The sequence below is a fragment of the Arachis hypogaea genome, chromosome 19 (assembly GCF_003086295.3).
Source record: "Arachis hypogaea cultivar Tifrunner chromosome 19, arahy.Tifrunner.gnm2.J5K5, whole genome shotgun sequence".
Taxonomy (NCBI): domain Eukaryota; kingdom Viridiplantae; phylum Streptophyta; class Magnoliopsida; order Fabales; family Fabaceae; genus Arachis; species Arachis hypogaea.
In genome coordinates this window covers 51,928,167-51,944,582 of record NC_092054.1, presented here as the reverse complement: position 1 = coordinate 51,944,582, position 16,416 = coordinate 51,928,167, and the positions used below count along the sequence as shown (strand labels likewise).

Genomic DNA, 16,416 nt, shown 5'->3' with positions numbered 1-16,416 from the left:
GATGCGACCCGGTGCACTTGCCGGTTAGATTTGTGTGTTTGGAATTCGTTTTCCGAAAATACACATCAATGACAAGGAAAGTAAATCAAGCAAATAACTAAAGAAAGCAAGTAATAAGGAGAGACATTCATGGCAAGATTTGCGATAATAGGCTTTCTATCCTAGTCATACAATGATTAATTCATCTTATTTAGTCAACTCCAACAAACGGAAGAAGGTATCATGTTATCTTCACATAGGGAGAATGTCAAACAAGACTAATCAATCATATCACAATAATTAACAAGAATTTATCTCATTTCGTCATCTCAAACATTGGAAGAAGGTGTAAGTTATCTTCCATGAGAGAAAGTCAAACAAGACTAGTTAATCTCAAATCAAAAGTCCTAATAAACTTACTAATCGGATTAGCAAAAGATTAGCGTCATTGAAAATGATATTAACTAACAACTCTAGATCACCAATCTAAATTGGGTATTAATGACTCAAGATTGCCCAATTACTCTTTCCAAGCCAAGAATGCTCAAAATCTACTCTAACATCCAACCAAACATTTTATCAAACACTTGGAAGGCATAAAAGGAAAGCATAATAAATGACAAGAAATAGTAAAATCTATCAACTACAAATTGTAAAGAGATAAGATCAACAACTCAAATTAACAATAAAAGAACATCAAACATTAAATTTCATTAAATGTAAATCAAATCCAACAAGAGAATTCATGAACATAAAAGAGAAATTAACATGAAAACTAAGAGAATCAAGTAGTAGGAACAAGAAATTATAAAAGAAACAAGACGAAAACATGTAATTAAACCTAGATCTAAGAGAAATTAACCTAACCTAATTCTAGAGAGAAGAAGGAGCTTTTCTCTCTAGAAACTAACCTACATGATGCTATACTACCAAACAATTGCTCCCCTCTTGCCTAAGCTTGAATTTTGCATGAAATAGCATTAGAAATGAGTTGGGTTGCGCCCAAAATGCTTCAGAAATCGCTGGGGGCGATTTCACTTTAGTGGGCCACGAGCAGCATCGGCACGCACGCGTACATGGCGCGTGCGTGCCCCTATACCCGATATAATATATGGCAAATTTTATATCATTTCGAAGCCCCAAATGTTAGCTTTCCAACGCAACTAGAACCGCCTCATTTGGACCTCTATAGCTCAAGTTATGGTCGATTGAGTGCGAAGAGGTCAGGCTTGACAGCTTTACGGTTCCTTCATTTCTTCATGACTTCTCCCACTTTGCATGCTTTTCTCCTCACTTCTTCCATCCAATACTTGCCTTATGAACCTGAAATCACTCAACAAACATATCAAGGCATCGAATGGAATTATAGTGAATTGACTTTAGCTATTTTAAGGCCTAAAAAGCATATTTTCACATTTAAGCACAAATCAAGGGAGAATTACAAAACCATGCTATTTCATTGAATAAATGTGGAAAAAGGTGATAAAATCCCCCAAAATAAGCACAAGATAAACCACAAAATTAGGGTTTATCAAATCTCTCAACACTTAAACCAAGCATGTCCTCATGCTAAGAATAAAGAAGGATAAGAAAAGGGGTATGAACATTTATTCAATGCAAATAAACTATATGCACCTATCTATATAAATGCAACTAAATGCAATATGACTCTACCTACTTGGTTAAAAGTAAGTCAATCTCCAAGAACACATATGTACATGTAGGGCTAAGTAGTATGATGACTCATGAATCATACCAATTCAAATATCAAAATGAAGCACAAATAGACTTGCAAGAAGAAAAGCTCATGAAAGCCGGGAACAAGGAATTGAGCATCGAACCCTCACCGGAAGTGTATCCGCTCTAGTCGCTCTAGTGTATAGGGTTGATCCACTCAATTCTCTTCTAATCATGCTTTCCATGATTTGTTTTTCATCTAATAATCAACAATTATTCAATGCATGCATACATTCATCATGAGGACTTATTCATAGGTTGTAATGGGGCTAGGGTAAAGGTAAGGATGCATATGGTCAAGTGAGCTTGAAATTTGTATCTTTGATTAGCCTAAGCTCTCACCTAACACGTATAATAACCTATATAATTCTAATACAATGCCTAGCTACCCATGATTCCCACTTTTTTTTCACATACTCATGCATTCTCCTTAATTCACATTCCATGTGCATTGTTATTATTACTTTACTTTGGGGCATTTTTGTCCCCTTTTATTTCTTTTTCTCTTTTATATATATATGTTCTTTTTCTTTATCATTTTTTTTAAAAGTATATACAAACGTATCAATGCATATGGTTTTATATATTTAATACATGAGTATGTACCCAATTCCCAAAAAATTCAAATAAAAATAAAAATTATACTTTTACCTCAACCAATGTCCCAAGTTTCCCATACCCAATTGATACACACCCTCACTAGCCTAAGCTAATCAAAGATCCAAATTAAGAACATTTATTATTTTTCGCTTATGGGTAGTGATGTGCTAACATTAAGAACAAAAGGGATTAATTAGGCTTAAAATTGGCTAACAATGGTTGATAAAAGGTAAGCTATTTAGGTAAGTTAGCTAAATGAAATGATGGCCTCAATCATATAAATGCATGTATACATGGAATAATGGACATAAAGAATCAAACAAATCAAAGATTATAATCATAGAAGGAGAATAATGCACACAAGAATGGAAATAAGTGGTTATAAGATGTAACCACACAAGTGGGCTCAAAACTCACATGCTTGTGTTCTTAGCTCAAAAATCATGTACCAAAATAAATTCTTCAAGCAAGTTCAACAAGAAAAAAAAATTTTTCAAATTGGTAGGGTGTCCTAAAAACAGTTTCTTGGAAAAGAAATCATCACCCTAACCAAGTAGTCCTAACATAAAAAGGAAGTGGTAAAAATATATACAAATTCTAACTAACATGCAACCTATCATGCAATGCAACAACTAACTAACAAAGGAAACCAAGAATTGGTGTTGAAAAAGGAAGTTGTTACCCATGGAGGTCAGTCGGACGACCTCCCCATACTTAGAAATTTGCACCGTCCTCGGTGCATGCAAAGAAGAGCAAGGTGGACGGGTTGCTACAATTGATGAGCTCCTTCAAAAGGTTGTGCGGATGAACTTGTTTGTTGCCCCATTTAGAAGCCTTTCCATTCCTTTCCTTCATTTGGTGGCCAACCTAAAAGGAAAGAAAAAGAAAGAAAATTAAGCCTATAACAAAGATATCAAAGCAAATAGAACATAGGCCTGGGGGGGGGGCTAATGCCAAATAAAAGTAAGGTTCTCACTACATGTTAGCTACGCATGTAAGCGAGAGAGAAATATATGTAAAGGACATATCAACTAATACTTGATGCAAGAGTAAGGTCAAAGCATAAAGAGCACTCAAAAGCATCAAGTTCAACTAGAAAGAGTGGGTCATGGAAGACATGCGAGCTCATATCAATGCACAAAGGATACAAGGATCATCAAGGGTTAAGCATTGAATTAGAAATTTCATTACCCATCAATATCAAACAAGTCTAGAAGCACCAAGATTAACCAAGAAATTCTCATCAATTGAGTAAAAGAATTCAACACCAATATTAAAATAAGAAACTTAGAAAAGAAAATAAGAACAAGTTATAAAAATGAAATTAAAATGCAATGAATGGAAATAGGCAAATGCAATAAAAGAAAATGGAAGAAAAGAAATTATTATTTTTTTTATTATTATTATTTTTTGCGACGCGGACGCGTCATGCACGCTTACGCGCCGATGCGCAGTTTGACCAAAGGACGCGGACGCGCCAGGTGCGCGCACGCGTGGCTTGCAGGCATAGAATAGGCACAAACTGGGCATAACTCTCTGGAACATGTACCAGGACGGCAGGTGGCACTATCGGTGCACGCGCACATTGCGCAATTAGCTTCAAGGATGCATACGCGCCAGGTGCATGCACGCGCGGGTGGTTTGTGCTTCAGGCATGGTGCTGGCGCAGTGTAGGCGCAACTCTTGGGTCAATTTATGGAGGGGTGAGATTTTTCAATTCACGCATCCACGCACATGGCGTGCCCGCATGGATGGTCGAAAATGCTTGAGGCGCGCGTGCGCGCCAGGTCCGCGCATGCGTGGGTTGGTGCTCTGTTTTTCAAAATTTTTCCATGTTCTTGCACCAATCCAAGCATTCCAAACCTCCAAACAGCTACCCAAACACCATAAAACCTTATTTAACATATTAGACTACAAAATAGGCTCAACAAACTGATGCCAGGGCATTTTGGCCAGTTTCACTGACCTTTTCTTTACTGTTTTTAGGGTAGTTTCAAGCATTTTCTTAGAAAATAAGCTCTTTTTGGGTAGATATTCATTTACATCTTGATTCAAGCATACATTGTGTACTTTACATGATTTCATGAGGATTTTGCATGAATTTAATGACAAATTGGATTTTGCAGTTCCCATGACTTGGATTAGAACTTTGATGCACTTTATTGCTTGATTTCAGGACAAAAGAATCAAGGAAGAACCACGTTAGCAGCCACGTTAATCAAACTAACGTGACCTTAACGTGGAATGGGAGCTAACTTGCAAAGTTAATGAGAAAAGTAATCGCCAATAACGCCCTCGAAGCCATCATAGCCCACATTAAGAGTCACGTTAACTTAGTTAACGTGAACTCTAACGTGGAAGAAGACAATAAGGCCAACGTTAGTGACACTTCCCTTTGTTACTAACGTTAGACCAAGCTCATAATTGGCCACGTTAGTTGCCACGTTAACTTAGTTAACGTGGCTTCTAACGTTAAGAAGCAAAAGGGAAGCCAACGTTAGTGACATTCACCTTTGTCACTAACGTTGGCCAAGCTTCCATAAGCCACGTTAACTCCCACGTTAACTTAGTTAACGTGGAAGCTAACGTGGAGAGAGCAATTGGTCGCCAACGTTAGTGACACTTACCTTTGTCACTAACGTTGGGGTGAACCACCAAGAGCCACCATGAGCAACGTTAACTCCCACGTTAACTTAGTTAACGTGGAAGCTAACGTGGATAAAGAGATGATGAGCCAACGTTAGTGACACTCACCTTTGTCACTAACGTTGGAGATGGCTAGCATGACTATGTTAGAAGCCACGTTAACTTAGTTAACGTGGACTCTAATGTGAGAAATAGGGGCACATTGGAACGTTAGTGACAAAGGTAAGTGTCACTAATGTTCTCGAAGGATTGGCTTAAGATCCACGTTAACTAAGTTAGTTAACGTGGACTCTAACATAGGGAAGGGGGAGGCTTAGCAACGTTATTGGGAAAGGTAAGTCCCAATAACGTGTGCGAAGGACCAAGAGGCAACGTTAGTGGTAACATTTGTGCCACTAACGTTGAGGTTAACGTGGCTCATACTTGGGTGAGCAACATTAGTGAAAAAGGTGATTGTCACTAACGTTCTCGAACCCACACTTTCACTTAACGTTAACACCACTAACGTCCTGAGCTAAAAGTCCCTGCCTACTTCACACTTTCTCTCTGCAAGCAAAGCTAAGCCCAATGATGAAGATAACTGCTTCAAACTCAGGATCCAAAAGCCCATACCCAAGACTTGAAGAGCCAACTAGAAGATCAGAAGAGTAGTATATATAGGAGTAACTTTGAATTAGTTTAGAGAGCTGGAAACTTTAGGGAGCCTTTGGCCTAGAATTACTCTCTGTATTTTACTTTCTCTGCACTTCTAGTTTACTTTCAGCATGTATTCTCCATCTTTGTTTTCATTTTCCAGAGCTATGAACAACTAAACCCCTTTCATTGGGTTAGGGAGCTCTGTTCTAATTTGATGGATCAATTTTAGTTTTCATTCTCCTTCTTCTATCTTTTCTCTTGATTTTACTAGAAAGCTTTCGATCTTCATCCAATTGGGGAGTTATCTTGGAAAAGAAGCTATTCATACTTGGATCTCTTCTGAACCTTGAAAGAGGAATGAAGGGATCATGCTAGAAATGCTTTCTCATGCTGGACCAAATTGGGTGTGGATGGATATGTGACTATAATCCTTCAAACACTTGATTTGGGAAATGCATGTGGTATAATCAGTGACCATACTTCATCTCTTCTCATGAGCAATTGACCAAGGAATTGGCTACTGATCAAGATTTGAGAGATTGAATTACAAGGAATTGTAATTCGATCACTTAAGATTGCCAAGGAGATCAATGAATGCATTGATTGAGGAAGAGATGAAAATGAACTTGATCCAGAGAATACAACATCTCCTGAGCCCAATGAACTCCCCATTTCTGATCTTACCCATTCTCTTTGATTTCTGCCATTTACTTTTATGAGAAATTGCCCCATCCCCATTTAAGATTCTGCAATTTACTTTCCGCCATTTACATTCAGCTCTTTATTTCCAGCATTTACTGTTTCCACTATTTACTTTCCCGCCATTTAATTTTCTGCAATTCCCAACTCAAATTCTGGTTCGCTCAACTAGAACATTCCTTTAATTAAAGTTGCTTGATCAATCAATCTCTGTGGGATTCGACCTCACTCTATTGTGAGTTTTTACTTGACGACGAATTCGGTACACTTGCCGAAGGAAATTTGTTGCAAGACAAGTTTTCCGCGTATCAAGTTCATAAACTTGATACGCGGAAAACTTGTCTTGCAACAAATTTCCTTCGGCAAGTGTACCGAATTCGTCCTCAAGTAAAAACTCACAATAGAGTGAGGTCGAATCCCACAGAGATTGATTGATCAAGCAACTTTAATTAAAGGAATGTTCTAGTTGAGCAAACGAGAATTTGAGTTGGAAATAGCAGAAAATTAAATGGCGGGAAAATAAATAGTGGAAATAGTAAATGCTGGAAATAAAGAGCTGAATGTAAATGGCGGAAAGTAAATTGCAGAATCTTAAATGGGGATGGGGCAATTGCTCATAAAAGTAAATGGCAGAAATTAAAGAGAATGGGTAAGATGAGAAATGGGGAGTTCATTGGGCTCAGGAGATGTTGCATTCTCCGAATCAAGTTCATTTTCATCTCTTCCTCAATCAATGCATTCATTGATCTCCTTGGCAATCTTAAGTGATCGAATTACAATTCCTTGTAATTCAATCTCTCAAATCTTGATCAATAGCCAATTCCTTGGTCAATTGCTCATGAGAAGAGATGAAGTATGGTAACTGATTATACCACATGCATTTCCCAAATCAAGTGTTTGAAGGATTATAGTCACATATCCATCCACACCCAATTTGGTCCAGCATGAGAAAGCATTTCTAGCATGATCCCTTCATTCCTCTTTCAAGGTTCAGAAGAGATCCAAGTATGAATAGCTTCTTTTCCAAGATAACTACCCAATTGGATGAAGATCGAAAGCTTTCTAGTAAAATCAAGAGAAAAGATAGAAGAAGGAGAATGAAAACTAAAATTGATCCATTAAATTACAACAGAGCTCCCTAACCCAATGAAAGGGGTTTAGTTGTTCATAGCTCTGGAAAATGAAAACAATGATGGAGAATACATGCTGAAAGTAAACTAGAAGTGCAGAGAAAGTAAAATACAGAGAGTAATTCTAGGCCAAAGGCTCCCTAAAGTTTCCAGCTCTCTAAACTAATTCAAAGTTACTCCTATATATACTACTCTTCTGATCTTCTAGTTAGCTCTTCAAGTCTTGGGTATGGGCTTTTGGATCCTGAGTTTGAAGTAGTTATCTTCATCATTGGGCTTAGCTTTCCTTGTAGAGAGAAAGTGTGAAGTAGGCAGGGACTTTTAGCTCAGGACGTTAGTGGTGTTAACGTTAAGTGAAAGTGTGGGTTCGAGAACGTTAGTGACAATCACCTTTTTCACTAACGTTGCTCACCCAAGTATGAGCCACGTTAACCTCAATGTTAGTGGCACAAACGTTACTACTAACGTTGCCTCTTGGTCCTTCGCACACGTTATTGGGACTTACCTTTCCCAATAACGTTGCTAAGCCTCCCCCTTCCCTATGTTAGAGTCCACGTTAACTTAGTTAACGTGGCTCTTAAGCCAATCCTTCGAGAACGTTAGTGACACTTACCTTTGTCACTAACGTTCCAATGTGCCCCTATTTCTCACGTTAGAGTCCACGTTAACTTTAATGTGGCTTCTAACGTAGTCATGCTAGCCATCTCCAACATTAGTGACAAAGGTGAGTGTCACTAACGTTGGCTCATCATCTCTTTATCCACGTTAGCTTCCACGTTAACTAAGTTAACGTGGGAGTTAACGTTGCTCATGGTGGCTCTTGGTGGTTCACCCCAACGTTAGTGACTAAGGTAAGTGTCACTAACGTTGGCGACCAATTGCTCTCTCCACGTTAGCTTCCACATTAACTAATTTAACGTGGGAGTTAACGTGGCTTATGGAAGCTTGGCCAATGTTAGTGGCAAAGGTGAATGTCACTAACGTTGGCTTCCCTTTTGCTTCTTAACGTTAGAAGCCACGTTAACTAAGTTAACGTGGCAACTAACGTGGCCAATTATGAGCTTGGTCCAACGTTAGTGACAAAGGGGAGTGTCACTAACGTTGGCCTTATTGTCTTCTTCCACGTTAGAGTTCACGTTAACTAAGTTAACGTGACTCTTAACGTGGGCTATGATGGCTTCGAGGGCGTTATTGGCGATTACTTTTCTCATTAACTTTGCAAGTTAGCTCCCATTCCACGTTAGAGGTCACGTTAGTTAGATTAACGTGGCTGCTAACGTGGTTCTTCCTTGCTTCTTTTGTCCTGAAATCAAGCAATAAAGTGCATCAAAGTTCTAATCCAAGTCATGGGAAGTGCAAAATCCAATTTGTCATTAAATTCATGCAAAATCCTCATGAAATCATGTAAAGTGCACAATGTATGCTTGAATCAAGATGTAAGTGAATATCTACCCAAAAAGAGCTTATTTTCTAAGAAAATGCATGAAACTACCCTAAAAATAGTAAAGAAAAGGTCAGTGAAACTGGCCAAAATGCCCTGGCATCACAACACCAAACTTAAAGCTTGCTTGTCCCTAAGCAAGTACTGGAACAAGAGAGTGATGAATGGAATGCCAAGAGAAATGAGTCATTCTTGTGGAAGTCATGTTTCTGGTTTTATGGTGGTTTCATGCATAGCAACTTAGGTTCATTCCTTCACTGGCTTTCAGACCTTTATCATATCCTAGAATACTCACTGTGATTGCATCCCATGAGACTTTTATTTATTGATCCTTTTGTTGTCATTTCAGGGCTTATTTGTGTTCTTAGGCTAAGTGCTCTGTAAGGGGGCAACTCTTTAAAATAAGCTTTCAGCCAACACTCCCGAACCAGTTGGTTCAAGGTGCTAGGTGTTGAAGTACCCCTAAGGACTTACTTCCTCAAGTCTCTCCCCCATACATACACACCACAGGCACATGGTTTGTTTATTTTCTTTCCTTGAGGTCTTGGTGTCCAGCACCTCTTTGGGTTACTAAATGTTCTGTAGCAAAGATTGCTCTTGATAGTGGACTTTCAGTTGATAATCCCGGGTTAGTTAACCCAGGTTACCAAGTGATAAAGCACCCCTGAGAGCTTAGTAATCCAAGCAGATCCTTGGTACAGGAACACCACAGACACATCCCTCAAGGCTCAAACCCTTGGTGCCTAGCCTCTTTTCTTGCTATTTTTTTTTCTTTTATTCTTCAACTTTGATTGTTCTTTCCCTTTTTTCTTATTAGGATCTTATTATTTAGCTAGTCTCATGGGTATGTTCAAAGCATAGTATTCATGACAGATAGTTGTCTTCCCACCTTGTGGTTGAACCAACTTAGCTAACTTATGACCACACCACAAACTCAGGAACTTGCTCCATAGTATGAACTCCACTCTGGTCTTTTATAAAACACTCATTCTCTTTTTATTTGATTCAAAAGGGTAAGCATACAAGTAAGCAAAGTAAGGATGCAGTGACATAAAGACTAGAAAGCATAGACCTATTCAACAAAAAGCTTAAAAGACAGAATTGAAAAAGGTTCAAACTATCATGGAAGCATGTTCTATCTCATACAAGATCTTCCTTATTTAAAGCATAGAAAAAGATGGACCAAAGAAGGAACTCCACCACCTTTTACTCATGTGGTTGCCCATGCTCTCCCCCTTGCTTGTCCTCTTTGTGTCCTCTTGCATTTCCTCGCACCCATGCCAATCTTGCTTGCTTCCAATCCTCAAGTGCCTTCCTCACTGATTCATGACTCTCTTCCACCCTTTGTCTTTCTTCTCGTGCTAATTCATCCCTCATTTCTTCATACCTTGCGATTCCTGGATGCAATATAGGCAGCTGTCCTACTAAGTATCCGAGCCTGGCTTGAGTGTTTATATGATGCCCAGTCTCACTCATGTAAACTCCTTCTGCGAATGCCCTTTGCTCGTCCAATAGTTCTGCCTGTTCTATTTGTCTTCGATGCATCTCATGTATGTGTGCACCTTGATGTGCTTGGATGTTGATTAGCTTCTGGATAGATTCTTGTTGTTCATTTTGCCTTTGTTCTATCCTGTGGAATGTTTCACTCCATTATTGTCCTTGACTCAGTTGCTGCTCCATCATTTGCTTTTGCCACTCCCCTTGTTGAGTCATCCATCTTTAGAGTGATTCCTCTTGCTGCCCCATCATCTGTAGTTGAAGCTCTTTCTGTGCTCTTTGGCTTTCCAAATATTGTCGAGATAGGCCATCAATGGCTTCCTGTAGTTGGTGCATATCCAAAGTGGCTGGTGCTTGCCCCTCTAAGACTTGTCCTTCTACTACTTGAGGGGCTGGCCTCTTCCTTTGCTTTCGTTGAGGCAGGGGAGATGCGGTAGCATGCATCCGTCGAACGGTTATTGGAATGCCTTCTTTTATCCACACGGGGTCCTTATCTTCAAACACCACCTCAGCTTTCTTGCATAGTCGGTAAATAGTGCTGGGGTAACCTAACTTTCCTCTTGAGTCGCTTTTCTCTGCCATCTTTCTAATGCCTGCGGCTATGAGTTCATGAACCTTGATCTCTCCTCCTTTGAGTATACAGTGCACCATTGTGGCTCTCTTGAGATTCACCTCCGAGTTGTTCCCTGCTGGGAGGATAGACCTCCTTACAATTTCGAACCACCCTTTTGCTTCCGGAGTAAGGTCTACTCTCTTGATGAACCTTGGTCTCCTATCCGCATATCTTTCCCAGTCAGTTCCGGGTACACAAATATCTTGCACAATCTGGTCATAATTGGGGTTGTTGTCCAGTCTTGAATGATAACTCTCTTCTTCAAATGGTATGGACCGTAGCTTTAATGCCCTCATGACACTCATGGGACCGAAATCCACAGTCTTTCCTCTCACAAAGCTTGTATATGAATTATCTGCCTTATCATATCGGACTGCATTTGCATAAAATTCTCTTACAAGATTTGCATTCACCTTAATGACCGGATCAGTGAGGAGCTCCCATCTTCTATTTTCTACCTCCTTTGTGATTTCGAGACACTCAGTTTTCCTAACTTGAAACCCCAGCTCATAAATGATCTCCTTATCCACCATCCACCTGTATTGCAATGCATGGTGCAAGCTTCTAAATCTCTTTTCATCATACGGGTGTTGCTAGGTTCCTTTCCTTTCTTTCTTTTAGAGCTCGAAGATGCCATAAATGAGAGTTAATGTGTGAAGGTGGTAAGGGTGTGGAGACTTTTGGCTGTTTAGGGTTGAGTGTAATGAAGGGAGTGAGTGGGAATGTTTTTAATGGGATAGGAAGTGCTTGGTTCCGAAAGGGAGAGGTGTGAAGAGTGGGCGTGGAGTGTGAAGGTGGGGTACGGAGCAAGGGTCACTTATATAGGGAGGTTGTGAATGAATGTAGGGTGTGGATTGATGGAGTGGTTGTTTGATGGACGGTTGGGGTTGTGCATGGAGAAAGGACAAGGATCATCACTTTATGATGGAAATTGCTCGGTCTTCAAGGGTCCCATTCTTTTCTATGTTGCATGGCAACATTTTCCAATGCGTTCCCTTTTGAGAACAAGTGTGTAATCCCTCTTCATGAAGTGGCCGAACCTTCTTCATTTAATTGTCCAATCAATCCTCTCCAATGCTCCTTTCATTTTCCCTATAAAAATAGAATAAAAAAAAATCAATATCATAAAAAAAAATTTAAACTTTACGGCTAGAATAATAAAGAAAAAGAATTAGATTGTTTATTCATGAACATCAACTAACTAACTCACTGTGTATCCTTATATGCATATTCGTGGCACCTTAGGTGACACCAAACTTAGTTTGGAGCATTGTGATGAAAAAGTCTTTGTTCAAAGCTCCAAGACTAGCATGCTCTGAGTTACATTCATGCTTTCTTGGCATGCTTTGAACACCAAACTTGTTCTTCACTATATACTGCATAACAAGGATTTCACCAAGTGTTAGTCAAGTTTGGGTTGGAATTCATAAAAATTGACTTATTAACGATTTTCTAAAAGCATATAAAACATGGGTTGCCTCCCATGAAGCGCTTCTTTAGAGTCACTAGCTTGACGTTTCGCCTTCATCAGGGAGGTCGATAGTGCTTCAAGTCTTCTCCTCTGGCAGTAGACTTATATCCAGTAGTTATATCAATGATCTCTACATGTTCCAAGGAGAGAACTCTGTTGATAGCGAAGACCTTAGGTAGCTGAGATGGCACAGTGGGGAGATCAGGGGGGATATCTGAGAAGTAAGCTGAGATCACTTTATCCCCTGGAGAGAAGTTCTCTGTAGGGATCTTTTTGTTCCTCCACCTCCTTGGTACCTTCTTCTTTGTTGCTTGTGATGTTGTCTTACTCTTTGTGGCTTCTTCTTCTAAAGGGATTTTGATGTTGTCTTCACATGCCTCTGGTGGTTTAGGTTCCTCCAGCTTTTCCTTGAGCTGTGACAGCTGCTTATTTCCTTGTCCATCAACCAAGGGAATCTCCGGATGAGCTTGTTGTTCTTCAGTACTCATCTCTTCCTTCAGAATCTCACTGTGATCCTTCCTTGGTTCCTTGTTCTCTTGATCTGTTTCTTGTGAGTGTTTGAAAATAGTGAAGGCGAGCTGTTCATCATGGATCCTCAAAATTAGCTCCCCTCGCTCCACATCTATAAGTGCTCTGGCTGTAGCTAGGAATGGTCTTCCCAATATGATTGGGTGAGCGTGACTCTCTTCCATGTCCAATATGACAAAGTCTGCTGGGAGGAAGTATTTTCCAACCTTTACCAACACATTTTCCATCACTCCTATTGCTTGTTTTTGAGTTTTGTCAGCCAGCCTGATGACTACATCTATGGGCATTATCTCATTGATCTGCAACCTCTTCACAAGGGACAAGGGCATTAAGTTGATGCTTGCTCCCAAATCGCAGAGTGCTCTATCAAACATTGTTTCTCCTATGGCACAGGGTATGTGAAAACTCCTTGGGTCCTTTTTTTTTGTAGGCAACTCTGGTTGAATGAGGGCGCTGCACTCCTTGTTCATCACTATAGTTTGGCCTCCCTTGAGTGAGCTTTTCCTGGGAAGCAGTTCCTTCATATACTTGATGTATGCAGGCATTTGTTGGATGGTCTTGATGAACGGTATGTTTACATGCAGAGATGCAAACAAGTCAAAAAATCTTGAGTATATTCTCTTCTCCACAGCACCATTGAGTAGTTGAGGAAAGGGTGCATAGAGTCTCAGCAGCTCCTGTTGTGAGATTTTTGGTTCTTGGTGATCTTTTTCCTTCTCCTCTGCTGAGGTATCTCCAGGTTGTTCTGACGGCTTGTTTGGCTTGTCCTCAGTCTCCTTATCACTTATAGTGACCATCTTGCAATCTTCCCATCTTACTTTCTTTGTTTCTCCTCTCGGATTTTTCTCTGTGTCACTTGGGAATCCATCTGTAGGTTTGGGAATCTGCTCAGAGAGATACCCTACTTGAGATTCCAACCTCTTGATGGTGTCTCCCTGGTTCTTAAAATTTGCTCGCACTTCCTCCTTGAACACCTTGTTGTCTTGAATCTCTTTGCCTATGCCTTCAAGTAGATTCTCAATCCTTGAGAGTCTGTCATCAATTGATGGGTGATTAGGATTAGAAGTGAAAGGATGAGGAGTGTTATTTTGGTTTGGATATGGATGTGGAGAGGTGTTGTTATGGTGGTGTTGATATGTTCTCTGTGTGAATTGTTGGTGAGCTGCATTGTTGTTGGGGTTGTGACGTCTCTGATCTTGGCCTTGATCTTGTTGATTCCCCCACCCAAAGTTTGGGTGATTCCTCCAACCAGGGTTGTAGGTCTTGGAGTATGGATCATGGTTTTACCTAGGTAAATTCCCAATGTAGTTGGCTTGCTCCTGACTACCCTCTGCTTCTTCATTCACTCCTTCTTGGGTTGCTGATGAAGTGGTGATTGCTGCTACTTGGTTCTTCTCCATTTTCTTGGTGAGGTCAGCCAGCTACTTGGTAATGAGCTTATTTTGGGCCAGCAGAGCATCTACATTGTTTAGCTCCATCACTCCTCTAGTGTTCCCTCTTTCAGAAGCATAGAAATAGTCATTTTCTGCTACAGTCTCAATGACATCTATGGCTTCTTCAATGGTCTTCTTCTTGTTCAAAGATCCCCCGAATGAGTGGTCTACTGCTTTCTTTGATTCATAAGAAAGGCCTTCATAGAAAATGTGTAGCTGCACCCATTCATTGAACATATCTGGTGGACACCTCCTTGTCAGGTCCTTAAACCTCTCCCATGCTTCATATAGAGTCTCACCATCTTGTTGCCTGAAAGTTTGGACCTTAGCTCTCAGCCTGTTGATTCTTTGGGGAGGATAGAATCTGGCTAAAAATTTGTTCACCACATCTTCCCAAGTTGTCAAACTCTCCTTTGGAAAAGACTCCAGCCACTTGGTTGCCTTATCCTTGAGTGAGAATGGAAATAAGAGCAGTCTATAGGCGTCAGGATGAACACCATTAGACTTCACCGTGTCACATATCCTCAGGAATGTAGTTAGATGTTGATTGGGGTCTTCTTGGACTCCTCCTCCGAACGAACAGTTGTTCTGAACAAGAGTGATGAGCTGCGGTTTTAGTTCAAAATTATTGGCATGGATGGTCGGCTTTTGAATGCTACTTCCACAGTTTCCTGGGTTTGGATTGATGCAAGAGCCTAAAACTCTTCTCTCCTCCCCAGCATGATTTGCTCGACCTTCTCTGCCATGGTTGTGAGCCTCTTCTTCATGATGGTTTTCCATGTTTTCTTCCATGTTTGGTTCAAAGTATTCCTCTTCTTCCTCGGCACCCACTACTCGTTTTTCTCTTGCTTCTCTCCTTAATCTAAGGAAGGTCCTCTCAGGTTCTGAATCAAAGGAAGTTGAAGCCCCACTTCTTCTCCCTGTCATACAACTAACAAAGCACAAGAAAGGAAAATAGATGCAGAAAGTATTTCTGTTAGAATTACTGTTAGTGTGAGTGATGCAATATATCAAACAGTTAGTGGGTTAGTGAACTGAATTGTAAATAACTAAAAAAAACGAAAAAGTAGGGGGAGGGGGAAGAAATTAACTAAAACTGAAAGTAAATTACTCAAACAAAAAATTAAATCGAACAAACTAAAAATGCTCAATCTAGTTATCCTCCAATTTAATCATTGTTGATTCAAAATCAATCCCCGGCAACGGCGCCATAAACTTGATGCACACGGAAAACTTGTCTCTCAACAATTTTCCTTCGGCAAGTATACCGAATTGTCGTCAAGTAATAACTCACAAAAGAGTGAGGTCGAATCCCACAGAGATTAACGGATTAAGCAATCAATGGTTAATTGATTATTCTAGTTAGACGAATCATATTGGGGTGATAAGTAACAAGGAAATGTAAATGGCATAAAAGTAAAGAAAGCAATAAAGTGCAGAAAAGTAAAATGGCAAGAAGAGTAAATGTAAGAACTAAAAATAAAATGAACATTGGGATCAAGAGATATTGAAATCCTCCGGATCAAGTTCATTCTCATCTCTTCCTCAATCAATGCATTCATTGATCTCCTTGGCAATCTTAAGTGATCAAATTACAATTCCTTGTAATTCAATCTCTCAAATCTTGATCAATAGCCAATTCCTTGGTCAATTGCTCATGAGAAGAGATGAAGTATGGTCACTGATTATACCACATGCATTCCCAAATCAAGTGTTGTTAGAATTATAGTCACCATATCCTTCCAACCCCAATTTGGTCCAACATGAGAAAGCATTTCTAGCAGGATCTCTTCTGAACCTTGGAAGAGGTGGTGTGAAAAAGGAAGGTTCATTGTTTGGGAAGGAAGTTTCATAATTGGAAGTTGGTTCATCTTGGTAAGGGTATGAAGATGGTATATATTGAGGTGGTTCTTGAGAGTAATTGTGTTAGAATGGTGGTGGTTCTATGATGGTTCATATGGCTCATAAGGTGGTTGGTATGGTGGATAAGGATTAGGGTCATAATG

The 16,416-nt window shown here is 39.9% G+C and overlaps 1 non-coding gene across 1 annotated transcript; it reads left to right on the top strand.

Moving 5' to 3' along the window:
- Positions 1-14,642: 14,642 nt before the first annotated feature.
- LOC112781729 (small nucleolar RNA R71) lies at positions 14,643-14,749 on the top strand. Its single transcript, XR_003192488.1, has one exon. It is a non-coding gene; the product is annotated as a small nucleolar RNA R71 (small nucleolar RNA).
- The last annotated feature ends 1,667 nt before the right edge of the window (positions 14,750-16,416 follow it).